The 15,389-nt window shown below is 44.4% G+C and overlaps 1 non-coding gene across 1 annotated transcript; it reads left to right on the forward strand.

Annotated features, from left to right (window-relative positions):
- The first annotated feature begins 15,115 nt into the window (after positions 1 to 15,115).
- Positions 15,116 to 15,188, forward strand: TRNAR-CCU. Its single transcript has one exon. It is a non-coding gene; the product is annotated as a tRNA-Arg (tRNA).
- The last annotated feature ends 201 nt before the right edge of the window (positions 15,189 to 15,389 follow it).

Consider the following 15,389-nt stretch of genomic DNA (forward strand, 5'->3'; position numbering starts at 1 on the left):
CTGCTGCTAAGTCGCTTCAGTTGTGTCCGACTCTGTGCGACCCCATAGACAGCAGCCCACCAGGCTCCCCTGTCCCTGGGATTCTCCAGGCAAGAACACTGGAGTGGGTTGCCGTTTCCTTCTCCGATGCATGAAAGTGAAAAGTGAAAGTGAAGTCGCTCAGTCATGCCGGACTCTTAGCGACCCCATGGACTGCAGCCTACCAGGCTCCTCCGTCCATGGGATTTTCCAGGCAGGAGTACTGGAGTGGGCTGCCATTGCCTTCTCCATAATATGCATTAATAATATGCATATTATATAAAAGTAACATATCACCATAGATATCCTTCCTGCTTAGAATTTTTTATTGAATATATTTAACATACAAGACTATAAATTTAAGGTATATAACCTTAGAATTTTTTAAAGAGAATGCACTCTACTCTCATCCTTTTCAAATTCTTTCTTTAGAGGTAGTCTCATCTTAAAAACAGGTGAATTTCATTCTCATGCAGATACATATTTATATATTCAACTATGTTTTAAATTTTTACATGAAGGCTATATACTATGTGTACATTTTACAAATTGCTTTTTTCACTCAACATTATTCTTTCAAGATTGAGTCATATAGATATATAGGAGGGTCTTCGATCATTCATTTTAATTGCTATACTATAGAATTCTACTGTACGAATAATCCAGTTTATTTAATCCATTCTCCCTCAAAAGAAGACCTAAATTGATCTGCTAGGTATCTTTTATTAGACTTATCACGAGGTACCCTATCCCTTGGAGGAGGACGTGGCAACCCACTCCAGTATTCTTGCCTGGAGTATCCCATGGACAGAGGAGCCTGGTGGGCTACAGTCCACAGGGTCGCAAAGAGGTGGACATGACTGAAGCAGCTCAATATGCTCGATGGCATTGATTTGTTTGTTATTATTTATTATTTATTAATGGAATAATAATAAAGGTTATGTCCTTGTTGGTTGCAGATAAATCAGCCTGCTATCGCTGTTAGTATATTAATCCCATATCCACCAATTTTGCTGACTATTTTATTCGTTTCGAGATTTTCTGGTGGGAGGATGATATCATAGCCCACCACTTTCCTCAGTACTTCTTACTGTAACAGGGTGGGCTTCCCTGGTGGCTCCGTGGTAAAGAATCTGCCTGCCAATGCAGGAGACTCAAGTTCAATCCCTGGGTCGGGAAGATCCCCTAGAGTAAAAAATGGCAGCCCACTCCAGTATTCTTGCCTGGAGAATTCCATGGACGGAGGAGCCTGAAGGACTAGAGTTCATGAAGTCACAGAGTCGGACACGACTGAGCAACTAACAACAACGGTAATAAGATAGAGAAATTGGATTTATCAGAATTTTAGGGGAGAGGGTGACTGAAAGCTAGAGAAACAGATGGCTTGGTGGGCCTATTCCTCTTGCAAGAAGCAGCCAGAGCTGGGGACTGCCCATCCAAGGCTTCATGTACAGAGGGCGTCACGGGTTTGAAAAGGGGGGTGACCTGCAGCACTGCTCGGGGACCTCATGAGATAGTGGAGGTTACATTCTTAGTGATGTGATCCCCTCCTCTGTGTCTTAACACATCTTCAGTAAAAAAAAGAAAACAATCACATCCTTCATCTCACTGATATTTTTGCAGGAACCACCGAGAAGGTGGAATTTTGTATCTGGACATGATGCAAGGTCCCTGGAACCGAAGCTGCCAGTATCCAAACAAGCAGGAGGACGTGGAGCCACGGTCCCGGGGAGGCAGCAGCAGGAGGGCCCCACTCCACCACTCGGGTGTGCAGTAATGGGGGGCGCACGGTCCAAAAATAGGATTCACTTACCTTTTTTGCCAAAATTTCTTCTTTTAAAGTCTGAGATTGCTAATTCTTTGGCCTCCTTAAAATTAAAGTGTGATCTACGGAGCATGAGAAAAAAATATCACCATTACATTATCTCCCTAGTGACTTGTCACAGGGCAAAATTCCATCCTTAGCTTCATTTCTTCAAGGCCATCTACACACATAATGAGTTATGGCCTTCTGGTATCTGAGGAGGCAATAAACCAAGTCTGCATGACTAATGTTAATGTAGATTTGTTGATTCATTTAATCCACCAATGAAAAGGAAAAAGACAATAGGAAAATCTTGGAATGTTGGGTCAAACTACCCGAGTTAAATCCTCACTGTTTTATGATTAATCCTGTGCTGTTTGGGGCCATCACTTAGATTCTGTTGCCTCAGTTTCTTCATCTATAAAATGGAAATGAATAAATAGTGCCTACCACATAGGATGGCTGTGAAAATTAAGTGAGTTCAACTTAATCAAGCACTTAGAACATTGTCTACCTCATAGAAAGCACTATTTAGGACTTTCCTTGTGGTATAGCAGATAGGAATCCGCCTGGCAATGCAGGGGACATATGTTCTATCCCTGATCCAGGAAGATCCAACATGCTGCAGACCAACTAAGCCTGCTGGCCACAACTACTGAAGCCCATGAGCCTAAAGCCTGTGCTCCACAAGACAAGTCACTGCTATGAAAACCCCACGCACTAAAATGAGAGAGTAGCCTCTGCTCACTGCAAATGGAGAAAGCCCACGCACAGCAATGAAGCCTCAGAACAGACAAAATATATAAATAAATAAATAAAAATTATCCAAAAGAGAAAGCACGATTATTATTAGCTTTGATTACTAGCATCATCAGAGAGGAAGCAAAACTCTGCTTTTTTGAGGAATGGCCCAAAGAGCAGCTCATTTTGAGGAAATAAAAAGTTGGGAAAATCTACCCACCTACTATGATTGACATAGTATGATCTTCCAACAACACAAGAGAAGACTACATATGGACATCACCAGATGGTCAACACTGAAATCAGATTGATTATATTCTTTGCAGCCAAAGATAGAGAAGCTCTATACAGTCAGCAAAAACAAGACCAGAAGCTACCTGTGGCTCAGATGGTGAAATCCACAAATTCAGACTTAAATTGAAGAAAGTAGGGAAAACCACTAGACCATTCAGGTATGACCTAAATCAAATCCCTTATGATTATACAGTGGAAGTGAAAAATAGATTTAAGGGACTAGATCTCATAGAGTGCCTAATGAACTATGGACGGAGGTTCATGATATTGCACAGAAGACAGGGATAAAGACCATCCCCATGGAAAAGAAATGTATAAAAGCAAAATGGCTGTCTGGGGAGACCTTAAAATAGCTGTGAAAGGAAGAGAAGCAAAAACCAAAGGAGAAAAGGAAAGATATAAGCATCTGAATGCAGAGTTCCAAAGAATAGCAAGGAGAGATAAGAAAGCCTTCCTCAGTGATCAATGCAAAGAAATAGAGGAAAACAACAGAATGGGAAAGACTAGAGATCTCTTCAAGAAAATTAGAGATACCAAGGGAACATTTCATGCAAAGATGGGCTCGATAAAGGACAGAAATGGTATGGACCTAACAGAAGCAGAAGATATTAAGAAGAGGTGGCAGGAATACACAAAAGAACTGTACAAAAAAGATCTTCACGACCCAGATAATCACGATGGTGTGATCACTCACCTAGAGCCAGACATCCTGGAATGTGAAGTCAAGTGGGCCTTAGAAAGCATCACTATGAACAAAGCTAGTGGAGGTGATGGAATTCCAGTGGAGCTATTTCAAATCCTGAAAGATGATGCTGTGAAAGTGCTGCACTCAATATGCCAGCAAATTTGGAAAGCTCAGCAGTGGCCACAGGACTGGAAAAGGTCAGTTTTCATTCCAATCCCAAAGAAAGGCAATGCTAAAGAATGCTCAAACTACCACACAATTCCACTCATCTCACACGCTAGTAAAGTAATGCTCAAAATTCTCCAAGCCAGGCTTCAGCAATACGTGAACCGTGAACTTCCTGATGTTCAAGCTGGTTTCAGAAAAGGCAGAGGAACCAGAGATCATTGCCAACATCCGCTAGATCATGGAAAAAGCAAGAAAGTTCCAGAAAAACGTCTATTTCTGCTTTATTGACTATGCCAAAGCCTTTGACTGTGTGGACCACAATAAACTGTGGAAAATTCTGAAAGAGATGGGAATACCAGACCATCTGACCTGCCTCTTGAGAAACCTATATGCAGGTCAGGAAGCAACAGTTAGAACTGGACATGGAACAACAGACTGGTTGCAAATAGGAAAAGGAGTACGTCAAGGCTGTATATTGTCACCATGCTTATTTAACTTCTATGCAGAGTACATCATGAGAAACTCTGGGCTGGATGAAGCACAAGCTGGACTCAAGATTGCTGGGAGAAATATCAATAACCTCAGATATGCAGATGACACCACCCTTATGGCAGAAAGTGAAGAGGAACTAAACAGCCTTTAATGAAAGTGAAAGTGGAGAGTGAAAAAGTTGGCTTAAAACTCAACATTCAGAAAACTAAGATCATGGCATCCAGTCCCTACACTTCATGGGAAATAGATGGGGAAACAGTGTCAGACTTTATTTTTGGGGGCTCCAAAATCACTACAGATGGTGACTGCAGCCATGAAATTAAAAGACACTTACTCCTTGGAAGGAAAGTTATGACCAACCTAGATATCATTTTGAAAAGCAGAGACATTACTTTGCCAACAAAGGTCCATCTAGTCAAGGCTATGGTTTTTCCTGTGGTCATGTATGGATGTGAGAGTTGGACTGTGAAGAGAGCTGAGTGCTGAAGAATTGATGCTTTTAAACTGTGGTGTTGGAGAAGACTCTTGAGAGTCCCTTGGACTGCAAGGAGATCCAACCAGTCCATTCTAAAGAAGATCATTCCTGGGTGTTCATTGGAAGGACTGATGCTAAAGCTGAAACTCCAGAACTTTGGCCACCTCATGTGAAGAGTTGACTCATTGGAAACGACTCTGATGCTGGGAGAGATTAGGGGCAGGAGGAAAAGGAGATGACAGAGGATGAGATGGCTGGATGGCATCACCGACTCGATGGACATGAATTTGAGTAAACTCTGGGAGTTGGTGATGGACAGGGAGGCCTGACATGCTGGGATTCATGGGGTTGCAAAGAGTCGGACATGACTGAGCAACTGAACTGAACTAAGTATGATTGAAAACAAAGAATCGGGAGCAACGGAGAGCAGAGACATTGAGAGTGAAAGGAGGCTTTAAAGAAGAGGGACTCAGGATTCCCTGGTGGTCCAATGGTTAAGATTCCAGGCTCCCAAGGCGGGGGCGGTGGGGGGCACACTGATCCTGCATGCCACACAGTGTGGCCAAAATAAAAAAAAGTTGTGGGACCAGGTAGAAATGGTTTCTCCTTTGAAGTTTCCCATAGAACAATGTCTAGATGCCTGGTCCTGGCATTGGGGGAATTATAAACGTTTTTCGCCATCTGTACCCTCCAGAGCGATCAGCTTTTGTTGCAATAATGCTGCATGAAAAGGCAGCCTGTAACTCAGCACAAACGACACCATGTATGAATTTATGGGTCTGCAGGTCAGCTGGAATTGGTTCCAGACTGTGGGTCTGCTCCACAGGGCTCATTCTGTGGTATAGGCTGAGGTTCGTGTTCTTCTTCTGATGGAGGTCAGAAGCTTCCAGAGGCCTGGGAGCAGAGCTCACACACACACACACACACACACACACACACACAGTTGATGGTATATAGCTCTGCCCCCACTCCATTGACCAAAACAAACCACATGGCCAAGGCCAGCATCCATGGGAAGGGGAGGTTCTGTTTTCCCATCCGTGGAGGTAGGTCAGAGGCAATAGAAATATATCCTGAACAAATTCTCACTTTTCACACCTTCTGTCTAAGATTTTATGGTTTCAGTTGTGTCTCCTCTCAGCCTTTCGTTTCTTTCTGCAGCGTGCAGGGTCTTAGTTTCCCAACTAGGGATCAAACCTATGCCCCTTGCAATGAAAGTGTGGAGTCTTAACCACTGGGTAAGTCCCAGCCTTTTCTTAGACTAAAGAATTTAAATCTTCTTCTCTCCTGATAGACATCACTCCCTTCTGGCTTTGCTTTCACCCTTGGTCTCCTCATCTTGTTAGACACGACCCATTTTGTTGGTCTTCTTGATTTTATGTCCACATTGAACCGTTGGGCTTCTGAGTAAAGCTGGAAATATTGGGTTGGCCAAAAAGTTCATTCAGGTTTTTCTGTACTGTCTTACAGAAAAACCCAAAAGAACTTTTTGGCCAACCCAATAGATGCCAGTGTTCTTTTCTGGGATCAGGATAAATAAAACTAATATTTTTAGACTCAATTACATGCCAGGTACAAAGCTAGACGTTCTTCATTCCATGTCAGCGACACTCATACACTGTTTCTTTCAATCCTGATGGATCAAGCACCTCTAGGGATTAGGCAGGCACCCAAGTGAAGTGAGTGGGATACTGTAGTTTGCTCACATCAGATGTAACTGCATTGCACAGCAGTATCATTTACTTTATTCACAATCGAAAGGAACTCCTGTTGAAATGTAAGCACCATTCCTTACTTAATAACTTCTGCAGCAGGCATCTTGCTCTACACCCATCATAACTCTTCCTATGGGTCACTATGGAGTAACATGTTACATTGTCTTTTTTCGACACAGACACACTTTATTCTCTTTTTAACTTTCCCTCTTTTTTGGCCATGCTACCTAGCTTGCAGGATCTTAGTTCCCCTACCAGGGATCAAACCAGGGGCCCCAGCAGAGAAGTGCCGTCCTGAACACTGGACCTCCAGGGATTTCCTGACTATACACGTGTGCTCAGTTGCTTCAGTCATGTTCAGCTCTTTGCGACCCTATGGACTGTGGCCCACCAGACTTCTCTGGATTCTCCAGGCAAGAATACTGGAGTGGGCTGCCATTTCCTCCTCCAGGGGATCTTATCCACCCAGGGATCAAATCCCTCTTACGTCTCCTGCATTGGCAGGTGGGTTCTCTACCACTAGCGTCACCTTGGGAGCCCTGACTATATACACAGTTTATAATTCAACATTTAGACTTCTCTTCCACAAATCTGGAGAAGGAAATGGCAACCCACTCCAGTATTCTTGCCTGGAGAATCCCATGGAGGGAGGAGCCTGGTAGGCTACAGTCCATGGGGTCACAAAGAGTCGGACACCACTGAGCAACTTCACTTCACTTCACTTCACTCCCACAAAGAGAACAACTCTTTTATAATTTTCCTTAAATATACAGCTCTCATATATTTAATGTTCCCATTTCTGTTAGGGATATACACTCAGAGATAGTTCACTTCCCTCTTAGGTATAAGACAATGACTACACAAGAGTGATGTCAAGTGGCAGCTGACATTCAGCCGTGTCGTCAGGGTTTCCTTCAGGAAATGGTGAGGACTGAGGTGAAACAGAGAGTGCGTGCCCTCCCACGCACCATCCCTCAGCTCTGAACAATTACTGCCATTTAGGAATTCAAGCCCCCCCCAAATCCAGATTTTTCATATAAAAATTCCCAATTTTTAAGTGTCACTAACCATATTAGTCAGGACAGATTAAGTTATGTTGTAGAAACAAACAAACCCTCAAATGTCATTGGCTTAGCACAAACTCAGATGCAGGTCAAGAGGATTCTCTTATCTGGTGACTCAGGGAGCCAGGATCCCTTTATCTTGTGATCCTGCCACCTCCATAGATGGTTTCCAAGACCACCACTGCAGGGCAGAAAGACATGCAAAGTGCACACCAGCTCCTAAGTGCCTTGGTCAGGCAATGACGCACATCATTTCAGTTCACAGTCCATTGATCCATGGAGTTGCTTGAGTCCAAAGAAGACAGGGAAATTAAGGGGAGCAGTCGGATATTTGATGACCACTCATTGCCCCTACCATAGCAAGTAATTCAAAACAAATGAACAAACAAGAAAAATCCCTGGGCATAGCAAACAAAATACAAATGCAGTCTAGGATCCAATCCAGGGACTAAGAATTATTTTGTGGTTGTAAACAACTAGGGCTTGGGACTTCCCTGGTGATCCAGTGGCTAAGACTCCATGTTCCCAGCACAGGGGGCCTGGATTCAATCCCCGGTCGGGGAACTAGATACCACATGCCACAGCTAAAGATCCTACATGCTGCAACTAAGACCCAAAGCAGTCGAATAAATGAATAAACATTTAAAAAAAAAAAAACAACTAACTAGAGCTCAAAGAGATTGTGTCTTGCCCAAGCTACATAGTTAATAAATGGCTGAACTAAGCCCATATTCTTTTTCCACACCATGCTACTATTATTGATCGAATAGTATAGATGGATATTCAGGCTTCCTAAATAACCCTTAAAACTCTTCTCTCTCTGGCACTAAATAGAATTTCACAATTAACAAGAACCTTATTGACTCTAACATGTGATTTGTAGGCTTTGCATAGTCCAGTGGTTTCCAACCTTGAGTGAGCAGAGGAACAGGCTGGAAAGCCTGTTCAGACACAGAGTGCTGAGCCTGACCCCAGAGTTTTTGATCCAGGAGGTGTACATCATATACCTTAAAAAAAATTGTTTGACAACTTATTTATTTGTGTATTTTTGGCTGTGCAGGTCTTCTTTGCTGTGTGGGCTTTCTCTCGTTGCGGTGAATGGGGACTACTCTCTAATTGTGGTCTGTGGGCTTCTCATTGCGATGGCGTCTCTGGTTGTGGAGCATGGGCTCAGGAGTTGTGGAGCATGGGCCGAGCCCGTGTCCCCTGCAATGGCAGGTGGATTCTTCACCACTGGACTACCAGGGAAGCCCCACATTATACACTTTAATATATGTATACTGGCCTCGGTAAAAAGTTCTACACCATACTTCTTGCCAAAAAAAAATTTTAATGGTTTTACAGTAATTCTAATTTTTATTTTTAGTGGGACACAGCTACCATAATTTTATTACCTTGCATAAAAAATACCCACCAAAATAACAAAAGTGATGGAAAATAAAGTTTCAACATCCACAGGTTTGTGCATGTAGGGGATATTAAAGTTGCTGCCAGAGACTTCCCTGGCAGTTCAGTGGTTAGGACTCCATGCTTTCACTGCAGAAGGCATGGGGTCAATCCCTGGTCAGGGAACTAAGATCCTGAAAGCTGCAAAGCACAGCCAATAAATAAATAAATACTACTTCCTGGCTGTGTGACATTGGGCACATTGCTTAACCCCTCTGAATCTTAGTTCTCTCCTCTATAATGAATGAGTTGAATGGGGCTCATAGGGCTATTGAGGATTAAATAAAACTAAGTATGTATAGGGGATTCCTTAGCTAGAAAGCATAAAACAAATAACTATTATCATTCATCAGCGTAATCTGGAAAATACTTAAAGAGGGACTTCCCTGGTGGTCCAGTGGCTAAGACTGCGGTTCCAATGCAAGGGGGCCTGAGTTCAATTCCTGGGCAAGGAACTAGATCCTGCATGCCTCAACTAAAGATTCCCCATGCTGCAAGGAAGATCGAAGGGCCTGCATGCCAGAGCTAAGACCCAGAGCAGCCAAATAAATAAATAAATATATTAAAAATAAGTAAATAATTAAGACAGAAGTTTTTCATAAAAGAAGTCTGGACATACACAATATATGGTAAAGTATATGATACTTTATCAGTATATCCAAGCTGATACAGTAATCACACTATATCTTCTAGACACACTCGTAGTAAAGAATCCACCTGCGAACACAGCAGACACAAGGACTCAGGTTTGACCCCTGGGTTGGGAAGATCCCCTGGAGTAGGAAATGGCATCTGATTCCAGTATTCTGACCCGGAGAATTCCATGGACAGAGGAGCCTGGTGGGTTACACTCCAGAGAGTTGCAAAGAGTCAGACATGACTGAGCACATCAACCCTAGGACATAAGCTTTCGTCTTTCTGTTCTACCCTTCTCAGCCTATGACCTCCATTCTCAAGGTCACCTCATGTCCCAAGATGACTTCTAAAGGCCAATCATGACGTCCATGTCACAGGCACCAGTTAGGAGGAAAGAGGAAAGAAGGATATACCGCCTGGTTTTCAGAGCCCTCCCTTTAGCGCCATAGACATTTCCTCCTACATGTCATTGATGAGACTCTCACAGCCTCATCTAGCTACAAGGATACTTGGAAAATGTGGTCTTTCAGGCAGGTGTATTGTTTCCCCAAATAAATTTACAGTCTGTTATCAGGAAGGCAAGGAAGGCACTTCCAAGATCGTCCAGTGGATAAGACTCTGTGCTCCCAATGCAGGGGCCCAGGTTCAATCCCTGGTCAGGGAACTAGAACATACATGTTGCAACTAACAGTTCACATGCCACAACTAAGACCCAACACAGCCAAATAAATAAATAACAAACAAGGAAGGCAAGGAAAAGGATGTTGGGGCAGGCATTTCTGCTGCAACAGCCAAATTATTATCATTAGGCAGCTGGATGAATGAACAAAGAGAGCTAGACTTATGATTCATGATTTAAGATAATAGTTAAGGCTGAGCTTCCAAACTTCAATGTGGATTCAATCACCAGGGATTGTGTGAACATGCAGATTCTCATTCAGAATCTCAGAGGTCAGGATGGAAATTTTATATTTCCAACAAACTCCCAGATGATGGTCTGTGGACCACACTTTGAGTGAAAGTGAAAGTTACTCAGTCATGTCCGACTCTTTGCGACCCCATGGACTGTAGCCTGCCAGGCTCCTCTGTCCATGGAATTCTCCAGGCAAGAATACTGGTGTGGGTAGCTGTTTCCTTCTCCAGGGGATATTCCCAACTCAGTGACTGAACCCAGGCCTCCCACATTGCAGGCGGATTCTTTACTGTCTGAGCCACCAGGGAAGGGCCTAAAGCATCGTTCCTAACATTACTGGCACTTTCTCCAACAACTGGAGGAAAACAGCTGACTCAGTCGGACTATTACATGGGGACCCAGGGGCTAGGGGTGTTTTGGCGCCTGGATTTGGAGTGAGTAGAAACTGGCTAAAGCAGAATGCACAGTTTGCTTCAACTGAACCTACTATGGCAACTTTTCCCATAGTTTCTGCCCTGTCCGCAGACAGACTGAAATCCACTTTAGATCTGGGTTCCTAGGGCACTGTGATAGTCTTGAATGACCTACCTCTGAACTTCTCAATATATGAGAAAAATAGGTCTTTATTTGGGACTTACAGTCACTTTCCATGGAGGTGTTGGGCTGGGCTGGTGCTCCAGTCATGATAATCAGCAGTGACATCAGTATGATCCTCACTGAAGCAGCTCTCCATGTAAATTGAGCTGTAATCGTGTGTGGCCTCAGTGACTTCGTCCAGGAAGCTGGGAGTGTTTGATGCCGCTGGAAAGCCTGTGTCTTCTCCAAGGACCAGTCAGGGGCAGAGTTTAAATCAGTAGTGAGCCCTACAGCAGTGGTCAAGTCCAGGGCTGGTGTGGGGAAGGTCATAGCCAGGGTGGACAAGGCAGAGAGGATCAGGGCTTTCCTGGGCATGGTGCAGAGAGTGAGTGTGGAGTGCTCTCTAAGGTGAGCAGGAAGGCCAGCAGGCCCTCCATGTGATCCCTTTCCAGTCCACTCTTCATTTTCCCCACTCTTCACCCCTTTCTTTCCCTCCTTGCATGGATCCCCATGTGTCCTCTTGCATCACCATGAAAGCCCATCACAGAGCTGTGATTTGCTTTGCCAGGCGAAAGACTGCACCAAGTCATTGCATAATCCCCTCTGATGTTTTGAACAGTTGCTCTAGAAGTAGATGAAAATACCCCCCCACCCTTTCAGTTTTTATAACCCATTCAGGAGTGAGAATGCTATTTTTAGGGCACAATCATCTTCAGAGCTCTTGCTGGCCTCAAGGAAATGTCTCCAATGCTTTAGGAAAATGAAGTCAGTTCTCTTTTTCTCTTTCAGCTGGTATCCAGAATGGGTTCTTTCTTTGTAGCAACAGGAAACAATTCATTGTTCACATCAAGCTGAGAGAGTTTCAAATCACTGGAACTTAGGGTACTTTCCTGCTTTATGGCCTATGCAGTAAATGAACTTGATATCCCCAATTCCACCTTGGTGTAGGAGGGTAAAGGTGATTATTTTGTTCCAAATGACTCAGAGCATTGTCAGGTATGCATGGAGTGAGGTTGTCATAGCGAGGCAAGGGTTTTGGTGCATGAGGTTTATTGAGGACCAGAAGGTGAGAGTGGAGAAGAGAGGATGAGGAGACAGTGGAGCAGATGCTCATCAGCAGGTCTCTATTGCGGCTCCTGGGGCTTCATCCTCTTAGGACTCTGAAGGTCTGCTGGAACATGTCTCAAAGACATCCCACTGAGGGCGGAGACGTGGGCTGTGTAGACCCTCACTCCCATCCCTCAGGGACTTAGGGCTTAGTCTGGGGTGTTAACCATCTGATGCCCCTGGCCTGCCCTAGAGTGGACTAAGAGCCCCACTTCCCAGGATCAGAGACCGTCTCAGCCAGAGAAATGAGGAAGCCCTCTAGGATGGCAAAGGATGTGTGGATGGGACCCTGACAGCCCCTACGACAAGGGTCAGAGTCTGAGTCGTAAATGAACCATGTGACCCACATTTAAAACATACAGTATGGGGGTACTTCTCGGTGGTCCAGTGACTAAGGTTCCACATTCCCAATGCAGGGACCCCAGTTCCATCCCTGGCCAGAGAACTAGATCCCACGTGCTACTAAGAGTTCACACGCCATAACTAAAGATTTGCACACCACAACTAGACCTCATGTGCAGCAACCAAGACCTGGCACAACCCAATAAATAAATAATTGGTATATATACATACATATATATATATATGTATATATAGACACACACAGTATGGGGAGGTCCCTGGCGGTCCAGTGTTTGGGACTTGGCGATTTCACTGCTGAGGGCCTGGGTTTAATACCTGGTTGGGGCACTAAGACCCTGCAAACCTCTTGGCCAAATTAAGAAAAAAAAAAAACACTGAATGACCATTTTTGCCTTGCAAGGCCTATTTGCTTTTGAGTAAAGCAGCAGAGAATCCAGCTGTAGGTATTGGCTATGCAGCAAAAGCACACTGGAACTGAAACCTTCACCACATGCAGTTCCCAGCCCCCTTCTCCGGCTCCACCCAAAGTAAATGAGGTCACCCTCTCCCTGTGCAGTCAACACAAGTCTGGGCAGAAGGCGACGGCTGGTCGACACTCAGCTGAAAACCCAGACAGCAGCATTGGCAAGAGACAGGAAGGAACGGGGGCGTGGACTCCATCATCGCTATCTAGACAATTCAGGGAAGGATGCTCAGTACCTGAGATGGCCATGACAATGAAGCCCAGCGCATCAGAGGTCCCGAGGATGTCTATGCCTACACCAGAGCTCTCGCAGACAAATCAGAAGGCCCACAGAGGCACTGTTTGAAATCCGTCTGTTTTCTCTTGTTCATAAAAATAACACACACTTCTGGTAATTGGAGAAAACTTAGAAAATACGAGATAGGGACTTCCCTGGTGGTTCAGTGGCTTAGACTCCAAATGCCCAATGCAGAGGGCTTTGGTTTGACCCAAGTATGGGAACTAGATCCCACATGCTGCAACTAAGACCCAGTGCAGCCAAATACATAAATATTAAAAAAGGAAATGCAGAAGAAGGTAAAGAAGGGGAAAAAGTCAACTGTAATTGTTCTGTAATCATGTTCTGACCCTGTACAAATATATAAACAAAATAGATAAATTTATCAGCATATAAAGAAAATCAGATATTTTATAATATAATCATGTATTAGAGCCATCTTTTTACATACATGGCTTTGTATCCTGTTTTTCATATAACATATCATGGGCTGTGTGAATCTGAATGTCACTGACAATTCCTCATCATCTCTCTGCCATCTGAATCCTATTCCATCACCTGGATGGGCCATAAACCATTTGACTATTCTTCTATGAATTCTGAGTGAAAACCTTTGTACTGGGGCTCCCCTGATGGCTCAGAAGGTAAAGAATCTGTCCACAGTGTGGAAGACCCGGGTTTGATCCCTGTGTCTGGAAGATCCCCTGAAGAAGGGAATGGCAGCCCACTCCAGTATTCTTGCCTGGAGCATCCCATGGACAGCGGAGCCTGGCAGGCTACAGTCCATGGGGTTGCAAAGAGTCAGACATGACTGAGCTCCTAACACTTTCACACTTTCACCTTTGTGCAGACTGCCTCACCTGTGGGTATTTTGTCAGGATGTCCTCTCAGATGTGTGACTACAGAGTCAAAGGGAATGAGGCCAAAAGTCTGGGGACTGAGCGAAGGAGCAGCCTCCACACAGCCGTCCCTGGAGAGGATCTGTGACGTACAGAGACAACTCCCCTGGCCATGGAGTTGCAAGCCAGGCAGGGTCCTTGAGCTTGCAGGTACCCTAGAGATGGCCCCCTCCCACACCCTATTTCTTATTTTTCAGATATGAAACTGAGTCCCCAAGGGGTTAAGTCACTTGCAATTCTTGACCACTTGATAATGGCCAAGAATTACAAGTGACTTAACCACTTCTGGCACTTTGGCCACTTCTGGCATATGTGTAAGCTCTCAACAAGCCTCTCTGAGAGGAGCCCAGATGGACCAGACTTGGCCAGGCCATCAGGCTCCGGACTTGGGTTGTTTATAGAAATTAAATTACATCATGACACGGAAGATGGAATGGCCAGGTGGCTGACTGCCCAGCTAGAAGGAAGGCTATGTTCTTCTGTTGTTCAAGAACCTGAAAGGGTACCTCCTTCCCCATCAGATGACGACACATAATAGGATAAAATATCTCTGCCTTCATTTGGAAGAAGCACAAGGTTTGGTGGAGTGCCTAGAAGCCAGAATAAATCAGAAGGAACACAAGGCATTGGGTCAGACTGAGTCAGTGAAACCACGCTGGGAAAGGCAAGTACTTTCATGACCGCAGTTCATTCTTTCCTTGTTTGCTGAATGAAGACTTGAACTCCAGGTCTGGTGTGTACGGCAGACACTGTCAGAGTCCTGCTCATATTCCCTCCACACACACAGTCCCTAAGTATATGAACCACTTCCTACTACAAGCACCTGAGAAGTGTACCCGGAGGACTTTATCTAGCTACAGGAGTCTGACTCAGACCCATCTGGACAGGCAGGATACAAGTGCAAGAAGCCGTCTCCCAGAGCAACCCTCAACCAATAACCAGTGGGAGTTGGTGCTTAAAAATCCCTGTTTCCAGGACTTCCCTGGTGGTCCAGTGGCTAAGACCTTGTGTTCCTAATGCAGGAGGCCCAGGTTCAATCCCTGGCCAGGGAACTAGATCCTACATAATACAATTAAAGATCCCGCATGCTGCAACTAAGATCCGGTGCAACCAAATAAATACTTTATATAAAACTGAATGAAGAAAGTGATGATGTTTGATTTCTGGAATTATACAATAAAAGGCACTAGGGTTTTCTCCTTCTCTAATATCACACTTTCTGGGGGAAGTCAGCTGCCATGTTATAAGGATCC

The sequence above is a fragment of the Bubalus bubalis genome, chromosome 21, assembly GCF_019923935.1.
Source record: "Bubalus bubalis isolate 160015118507 breed Murrah chromosome 21, NDDB_SH_1, whole genome shotgun sequence".
NCBI lineage: Eukaryota > Metazoa > Chordata > Mammalia > Artiodactyla > Bovidae > Bubalus > Bubalus bubalis.